Here is a 9,817-nt window from a genome sequence, read left to right as displayed (position 1 = left end):
TGCAAATTATCTTCCCTCTTACATTTCCTGATTTCTATCAGATTGTCCTCTCTTTTGCGGCGAGCTTCATCTGCATCGACTGACGGCTTGTAATTCTTCTTCCAGACCTTGGTCCGAGAATTGGGGCGAAGCGACATGGCTGTAAAAATTTGAAAAACAAAAAACAAAAAAAATTACAGAGCCAAAAGCCTCTGGAAATTGACAGATGAAACCCTCGAAATCAATAGATTAAACCCTGGAGAGTATTTCTCCAAATCAATGGCAGATTCAAAATCCGAAAACTCGGTTCTACGGAGATCAGATCTGAAGCTGAATCTGGATCGTATTTGGATGTGCGAGCACTCGCACCACTATAAGTGTTCGAGCCCGAACAATAACTCTGAAAACAGAGAGGCCATTGGGTTGGGAGACAAAAGGACAGTGTGAGGATCAACAACCAAACTTCATTCAATCATCTAACATCACAAACCCACGGTCAACAATAGGACACGCATCGGTTGGGGAAATTCATTTCAAAGGGAAACGCCTTACGGCGTAATAATTTTATTTAGGAATGATAATTAAATAAATGATTTATTAATCATCTCAAGAAATATGGTTAAGGAATAATAAACAAATAATGATTTATTTAAGTATTCCTAGGGGTTTTAGTCTAACTTGATGAGGAATAATAACTAATTAATGATTAATTAATTATTCCTAGAGAAAAAAGATAATTAATTATTTATCTATTTATTTCTCATAACTGGGTCAAAATATGACAAGGAATATTAGTTAAACAATGGTTTAATTAGTTATTCCTAGAAGACAATTAAATAAATAGTGATTTAGTTAATTATTCTTCCTGGATTTAATAAAAAATGACTTAACAAATGTGGTTTACTAAGTAATTTCTTACAGTGGAAGAAATTTTACTATGGTAAAATTGGCCCTACATGGTGTACTTTGATCCATCTAGTAAATTATGGCTAGATGATCAATTTTTGGTGATAAAAAATTACCCCCCAATGTATGAGTGTTAGGATAAAAATGTATGATTGAAGTATGATGTAAGGACACAATCACTAGACATCGAAGGGGAGTCAGAGAGAGAGAGAGACCAATGGTGGTTAATCAAAAGAGTATAGTGACAGAGGGGGTGAGACCAACTAACTGATGTAAGTCTCCTTTTATGTTGTGGTACCCGATCTCAGTGAGGTGGGGGAGGCATACCTATACCCGCCGAGATAACTCAATACAAAAAATAATGATGCACCCAGGTAAATGAAACTTAGCAATAAAGTACATGATGAATGGTACATGACATGTTGGCATAAATGAGCCATAAAATAATACAATGTGTCCCATATACATAATGTGCTTGGAAAAAACATGAGCCACAACCGAATACAATAACATCTTAGTACATGAGATATAATTTCCCTTCTCTCAAAAAATGGGTGGGAGGGAGGGTAGAACAACCAAAGAAGCTCTATTAAACAAGAAAGGGATTTGCAAAACTGAATGGATTATCTAAAGGAGACATGAATGCTATGAGTGTTGCAAGTGGTAGGAACCAAACCCATCAAATCTGCAGAATTGCATTTGAGGTTGTAACATAATATGAAGTCATCGAGGCATGTGGGGGGATACCTAAAGGGCCACCCCCTCATGAGGTATGAAACATCTCACACACACCCAGGAATCACTGCTATATTCTTTTGCATCTCTAGTCCATCAAGTGTATGAATCATGGGCATGAAACAACCAAGTCAAAGGGAAATGATGATTCCCTTTGCTCGATCCGAAGCACCAAACAAGAGTGGAAGTTGGAACCAAGATACACTACCCTATAGGTTGTTCTTCTAGAATAGATGTGCTGATGTCGACATAATAGGGCTTGCCATAGGTGAGGCAATGAGGATCCTCAACTAAGGCATGAGGTAAAATAGTGATGTGACCGATGGACTGACACTAGGAATGATAAGGGGAATGGGAACTGAGGGAAAAACAAACGACTTCCCTTGTCAGAGCATAAAGTGCATGGTTGACCTGGTAGTGAATGACTCAACTCCAGAGGGGATGGCAGATAGTATGACTGGAGGCCAAAAATGGACAACATGAGATGGATGAAATATTGTAATGGGACACAATGGGAATTGAAACAGACTCCATGGATACAAGGGTGAATCATCGCGAATCCTATGAACAAGGGTGACTCAATGATGTTGCCACACAAAGTAGGCCCGGGGGGACCATGAAAACATGCATGAACGATGGTTACTCATGATGAAAATTGACACGTGAGATGAAAAGTGCCAAGGGAAAGTGGCCCCCAAAGTGCAAGCCCTGCATATGAAGAAACTCAATTTTGAGAGGCGACGAAGTGACCCTTCTTGGAAAAATGGCTTCCAAGTTGTTATCACAAAATCGTGTACTAAGGGCTGCTACTTAGCAAGATCTCATGCAACTATTTCAAACCAGGCTTTAGACTAAGGCTTAGCCTCCTTAGTCATAGAGGGCTCTCTCACAGATTTTTGATATGGATCAATGACAAGAAAAGATGGCTAACTCTTCAAACAGTACATGAAAATAAGCTGGTTGGAACAACAAAATAACACTTCTTCGAATGGGCTCATGGAGTCAAACACCTCTGCAGTAAACTATTAACTACTCAATCATGGAAGCCAAGGCATATAATGTTTAAACACTCAGAACATTTCTCAAAAAGAACCTCAACTCATAAACATACACAGGAAGTCTGAGCACGAGGTGAATTCAGAGTGATTGCATGTCTATTGAGCTGTAAAACAGAAAGGATAAAGACAAAACCACATATATTCTGAGCCTTTGAACACAAGATGAATCTTGGGAAGAAAAAGTAATCTTTCTATTACTGTCAAAGTCTTTTTACATTAGCCAATATAAAAACTCTGTTTTTTCATAAATCTCCAACCACAATTACATCAGAGTTTTCACTATATATAGGAAAACCTACTTCACTACTTCGAGTCTCCTCCTCAAGCATGAGGGGAGCTCGATGACCTATCATTAACTACCCTTATCTATTTTTAAACAAACTCATTAAATACATAAAGTATTGAGCTGTAATTACAAAGAGTTCTAATCACACTAAAACTCTAACTTCATCTCCTCGTATGCCTGATTCCTTTCTTGATCTTTGACAGCTGTCTTTTGTTGGTTAGGCTCAAGATGATTGAGCTACAGATGCAAGGAACGCTAACTTTGGATACCTGTAAGCGCTGATGGACCATTTATTATCAGGATCAAAACACCTATTGTTAAGGTTCCTGTCTCCTACCATCCTCCAAAAATGTAGCAGCATGTTCCCAAATCTTTAATAGCTCAAAGTATGGAATGCTGCTACCTAACATCATGTCTCCAGATGAGCTGTAGGCTGTATTGATGTACAGGTGTCTCTCTTCTAACATTCCCGGTCAAACTGTTTATTCTGTATTGAAAACATCACCTACAGCAGTTTCGTAGCGCGCTACGAAACTGCTGTGTGAAAAAAAAACACAGTCTTCCTCTAAACTCCTCACATACGAACTATTTAAATTTTGCAACATTAAAAGCTAGGAAGAAGAGTCATCCTCTCATAATAAAATCTTTCAGAACGGCACAGCTGCTCATTCTCAATTATAACAAAAAATAAAACCTTCCTCTCAATGAACTTTATACCTATCAGACTAACTGGACATCAGTTATATCTCATCAACTGCCTGCAACAACTCATCTACCTCTTGTTTCAAAACAATAAGCTTCTTCTCATGAGGAGATATGCGACTGTCAATCTCCTTACTTGGTAGTTTAGCAAGGTGTAAAACTGATGACTTTGAAATTGAAAAATCGGAATGTGAATACAATATGCAAGCCAGAAAGAAGCAGAAGAAACCGGTGACCAACATCAGTGGCTCTGCTAGCATTGAAATGGTACTAAATTTATAATAAACCTGAAAAAACACATTATGTTCAGGCATCACATTCTTCTTTGATAGTACCACAACATTCCTTCCAATAGTGTCAAGATAGGAGTACTTTATCTCCCGATGTTGGTCTGCAGAAAAGGGAACAGAAGCATAAGGATCTTTAGATCCTTCTGGCAGTGCAACCTTCACAATAAGTTTATCAATGACCACATCACTGAATGAAGATGCAAAAGCAATATTAAGATAACGCCTGCCATCAGCTACTTGGAAGAGAAAATCTTGTAGAGGTAAGCGGTAGCCTATTGTAAAAGTGGCTTGCCAGCCTCCAAACATAGGATATCGAGGTTCAATTTCCAGTTCTATTTTTCTAAAGTCGGCGTTCAAATGTGAGGTAGAAATATTCCCAATTTCATCTCGGTAATAAACCGAATGTGCTCGAGGTGGCAGTCTTGCCACTAGACTCTTAAAAGATGATGCACCTCTAGCATTGGGTCTTGCTTGGTATTCAATCCTTGAAAAGCCACCTTTGATTCGAGCACCACCATGAAAAAGGTGATAATTTTTAGTTATCTGAACATTTCCCCAATGTGAAATTTCTATTTCTCGCACCAGCTCCTTGACAACTGCAAATGGTTGGTTATCTTCAAAGTGAACAATAAAGGGTGAAAATGAAAATGCAGCAAGATTCTCATATGGACCATATTTAAGTTCTGTATCCACCAATTTTGTGGGATCAACTTTGGAATATGATTCTATTCTAGGACTTGGAGTCTTGATGGTTGTAGTTTGCACTTTAACTAGATAAGGAGAAAGAAAGTAGGCACTGTCACGATAAAGAACAAGCTGAGTTTGTGCCTGAGAGATCTCTTCAGGGAAAAGCTTCACTGAATGTGTGAAGACTGAAAGCACTTCTATAGTTACAGTGTCACCCTTTTTTAGTGCCTTCACCAAAGAGATTGAAAATAAAACTATACCACCAGGTGCATCCTCTGATTGAGAAGGGCTTACTATAAGTGGAACAGAAACCTTATTTTTACCCTTTCCTTCAAGGGCAGCTGCTTTCAGATACGCCAGATTTTCAACCTGGTCAGGAGGAAAGGCAAGAAGAACTTCTGAAGTCGTACCCAAACCAGTATTTTCAACCTTCAAGGATGTAACAACCCGCACAATGTGTGATGTCAAGTCAATCCGGCGATCCACCTTTAGGAGCACCAATTCCGATGACGGTGCCGTCAGACATAGATGGCATATTGTCAAGAGCGCTACACATGCAAACACTGAATGCTTGAGATTTGACGGGATCACTCCACGAATCGCCATTGCCATTGCCACTGCCCTGCCCACCAGATCAGATCAGATCAACCAAGTTAAGTATAGCACGCTCTCGTTTCTAAAACCCCTTTTCTGGCAAAGAAAAACAAATGTCAACCAGGTGTCTATGTTCTCTGTCGGTGGAGGAACTAATGCACGAACAGCTGGTAATGTTTATCAAATCTCAACATCTCGTTTGGTTCCTTGTATTCGGTCAATACACAAAGATTAGAACATGAGGCGCATACTTAAATGCAAATACATTTCATTTTTCAAAAACTCATCACTGACACGAACATGATCCCACAACCATGAATTCCCAATGTACTTGGAGATGATATATGCACCACCACTTAGTCGATAACCAGCTTCATATATATTTGCTACTTTTCCAACATAATTAACCTGAGTTGGGATCAGAAGGACTTCATTGACTCGAGAAAAGCGATTGTCCCAGGAAAGGATCTTCAAGGTATTAGCCTCAGGGAGAGCACTGAGCAAATCTGTGTTGCTACAAACGAGCTTAATGCACTTCTTCCTTGAAAACGCTGTCACTGCTCTCATCTGCATTTCTGGAGGGAAGCAAAACTCTGTACAATAGGCATGCTAGGATTTGGGCCTCCACTGAAAACTCGAACAAATCCCCAATTTCGTAGCACGCTACGAAACCACCTAAACAGGTAGCGCTGCGAAACTGCTAAAAAAAAAATTCATGCGCTGCGAAAACACCCTGTCTTTAAGCTAGGCTAAACATTTTTGGCAACAGAATTTTCAGTGATAACACAAGTAAAGTGTCAAATCATCAAAAATGAATAGAGACCCATTATAGTGCTCAATGAGAGCTTTCCAATGGTGCTAACAATTCATCAAACTGGGCTATGGTTTGGTCACAATGGGCAACTGATAAACTGGGGGTTTTCCTATAAACAAGAATTTTCCATCCAATTTAATTGAATTTCACATTAAGGTTTCGTGAATTTGGAGAGAAGAAAAATGCCCTAAATCTTGTGGAGATTGTAGCGGAAAAATCGACCATTGGAATTTGGATCTGCGACATTCACGAAAGTGACCTTACTTGTCTAAAAATGGCCTTAATTCTTCTTGGAATGATGGTTCCTGGTGAAGAATTAAGGGAAGAGTAAAATGGGAATAAATTAGTAGAGGAGGTCCATAATCATCCTAACCCACTAAGTCAAACATGGGAACTATGTGGTAAAGGTGGTATGACATAGAGTATCATATTTGAAGATATGGTATCAAACGTCTACGATATGCGATGTGAATATGGCTCGCTAGAGAGGCTGGTAGGACAAACTATCCAAGGAATGGGAGGATAATCGACCATACCTAGATCCGATGGGATCTAGGTTGAGACTTATGTTAATCAATTGAGAAGATGGCCAGGGAAAGCCATCATGCCCCCAAGCATGGGATACTACCCGCAATCATATGTGATGGAGGGGACTAATATGGTATGAAAAGGTGGCAATGATGGCCCCTAACAGGAGGAGTTTGTGGAGCGCCATTGTGTTCTGAGTGCTCAAAAAATGGATTCAAGCATATTGGCCCAAATTGGCACAAGATCCTCCAAAGGATGATAAGGAGATGTAGGGGCCTATGTGTTGCCCAATATGCTATGGGCGTACTGGATGTATTTAGAGTGGTGGACTCCAAACACATTTATTTTTATATGTCGATACATAATGTGGTTATGCATCTTTTATATGACAATTGTGGTTCACCATTTGTTTTGGTTATGGTTGTCTTCTGTGGTATACATGTGATAAATGCCAATCTGGAATATTGTTTATAATGGTATCTACATAGTTATGTTGGGATCTAGGAAAATGACTGGAAGTAATGGTTTCAAATTCATGTACCAACAACTTAACTCGTAGATATTTTCGAAATAGGACTTGGTTATGCACATGATACACACCATTCAATTGCATGACAAGAAACAAGGAATCTAAATGAACATGAAGATGAAGGATGCGATCAGAGAGGGAATCGACTAACAAACCTATCAGTGCATCATATTTCTCTTGGTTATTTGTGGCAGATCCAATGCACACACCGTTAGAATGGACTAATGTATGCAAGGGGGTGAAAATGGCCCATGCTACTGAGGCTAGATTCCTGGAGAAGCGACTTGCACCATCGGCCAAACCGATATACAGTGTGGATGATGGATCCATATGAAATGTGGAAAATACAAAAAATGAGATGATGCAACCTGCCTAAATGCATGACAGAAATAAATACACACAAAACAATGGGATATGCTATGGGTAAAATTTCTTGAGGTAGAGTGCATTGTGAGGATTAGGATGAAGTTGGCCTTCAAAATCCTCTAAGAGATATGCCTCCTTACTGAAGTCCTCATCAATGATGTAAGGTCTTATCCATAATGACGAGTGAGGCAATGACGAAGGATACGATCAACATCACGATAATAAATTCCATCGCCGATGAGAAGATAGCGAGGGGATTGGTATCGGATACATCGTCGATCATCATGAGTAAGATGGGGGGTAAACTTATGGGTTCACAAATATGTGATGAAGTATGAACGATGGTGCTTATCATCCCAAGGGAAATCAGGGGTGGTCATAGCTTCCATGATGTCCTCATTAGAATGGAAGATAGGGGGGATGGGAGGAATATTGACTACATTATGTGGCAGAACTATCTGGTGGATCATCATGAGAAAGAAGGTTCACATAAGCATCATTTGAAATGCTAGATGATGAGCTAGTAGGTGGCAAATCTACTGATGTTGAGACCTGGGTTTCCGATAAAGGAGGTTCAATATAAGCACACGCAGAAACCTCGAAAAGGTTTTCCTACGAAGAACTTAAGGAATACAGTAGGTAAAGGATATGGGTTGTGGTGTATGTCATCTCGACATTAGGAGGAGGGATCACGATGGTGGGATTAAAGTCCCCATCTTTTGGTGTACTAGTGGTATCATAATCCATAGGCAGAGGAGTGGAGGATCCCCTACGAGTGGCCTTGAGATTGTGAAGCACACGGAGGCAATCGTAAAATTTGTCGAGATGACAGAAACAATGGGAACAATGACCATAATGATCACGCATGGCAGAAGGATGATTTGTGTGTAATTTTTTAACTCTCTTGGCTGAATCTGATAAGGTAACTTAGACCTCAAGGATATTAGACTCAAGAAATGTTTCATGAACCAAAGGTTTGAGATGATGAAGTTCAGGACATTTATTGGTGGCATGCCCAACAACCTCACACAAAGCTCATGTAGGTGTCAAATTTGAAGGCTTAGGAGCTGGAGGTGCTTGGGGAGCCTTTTCCTTAGGTTTCTTCTGGGCTTTGCCCCCCTATCCAGATGCTTTTGCAACAAGAGTGGGTACCTATTGATGTTGCGGTGGAACTGGAGAAGCGGCAAGGGTTGTAGGAACCAGTTGAACTGGGGTCAAAGCATGATATGGTATAACCTGACTAGGCAGAGTGCTCGCTGGCGGATCAATGTACCAGATTGGGATCCCCAAAGTCATATTAGGGAGACTCAAGAAGGCCATGACAGGGACAAAAAATATTCTAGGAGGAGGAAATAAGAAAGGTATTTGTCCTGCAGGGTAATCTCCCAATGGAACAACTCCTAGACAGTTAAGACATGGAGGAATAGTTCGTGGTGGAACAAAGGAGAGGCACCGACAAAAGGAGGAGGTCTTAGAGGGGTGGATCTAGATGGCTCAACTAAGATGGTAACAACAAAGTGTGGAGGAGATGGATGTTGACTAGAGGTACCAGACTACTTTTGAGTAGCCTGTGACACTTGTAACATGCACACTCAATGAGCTGGGCTCACAGATGGGAGGGGGAGGACCAGGGAAAGCACCCAACAAGGTGGAATATTTGTATACTCCATGTGAAACACCCATGAGAGGGGTGGTAGACTACATGCCAAACATTGATGAGATAATGGAATCATTGACAGTGACATATGATGGCTCGTAATATGTCAATTGATCGAGAGTGACGATCTTCCCTTCATGGGGGAAGCACATATTGTGGAAAACCTTAGACATGATAGCTGACATACTGTATGTGTAAACCAAGAGAATGTTGTAATCTAGAGGGGGATCAATAAACTCAATGTTGACATTGGCAGTCTTGCCTGCAAGAGTCACCAGACAATTGCAATACATGCCAAGAGGCTAGGATGGGTGACTGTCCCAAGCACGTAAAGTGATGGTGGATGGGGCCATTCTAGGTGACTTGAGTTGCTTCCAAACAATAGAAGAAATCACATAGGTGGATGTGAATTCATCAATAATGCATCGGGTATGATCGTATTACGGAAGTAGACTACTATTTGGAAAGCAACAGATGGAGGTAATGGAGGATGTTCTGACACATCAACAGGAAAGACAACCAAACATCGTCTAAAGGAATATATTGCTCCTGAAGTAGTTAGTAGAGCTTTATTTTGATATCGGCATGATTGGATAACCTCCAGCATTGACATGGAAATGAATTATTGTGCGAAGTCATCTACTATACTGGATGTGTGGGAATCTTGGTTAGAAGTCGTGTTACGG

The 9,817-nt window shown here is 40.3% G+C and overlaps 1 pseudogene; it reads right to left on the bottom strand.

Moving 5' to 3' along the window:
* Nucleotides 1-3,704: 3,704 nt before the first annotated feature.
* Nucleotides 3,705-5,328, bottom strand: LOC149141995 (dolichyl-diphosphooligosaccharide--protein glycosyltransferase subunit 1B pseudogene; annotated as a pseudogene).
* Nucleotides 5,329-9,817: the final 4,489 nt, after the last annotated feature.

This window comes from Pinus tabuliformis, chromosome X, assembly GCF_031772625.1.
Source record: "Pinus tabuliformis cultivar Carrire ecotype Pingquan chromosome X, CPIR1, whole genome shotgun sequence".
NCBI lineage: Eukaryota > Viridiplantae > Streptophyta > Pinopsida > Pinales > Pinaceae > Pinus > Pinus tabuliformis.
Note: the sequence above shows the minus strand (reverse complement) of the source record. Positions and strands in the feature narration are given on the sequence as shown.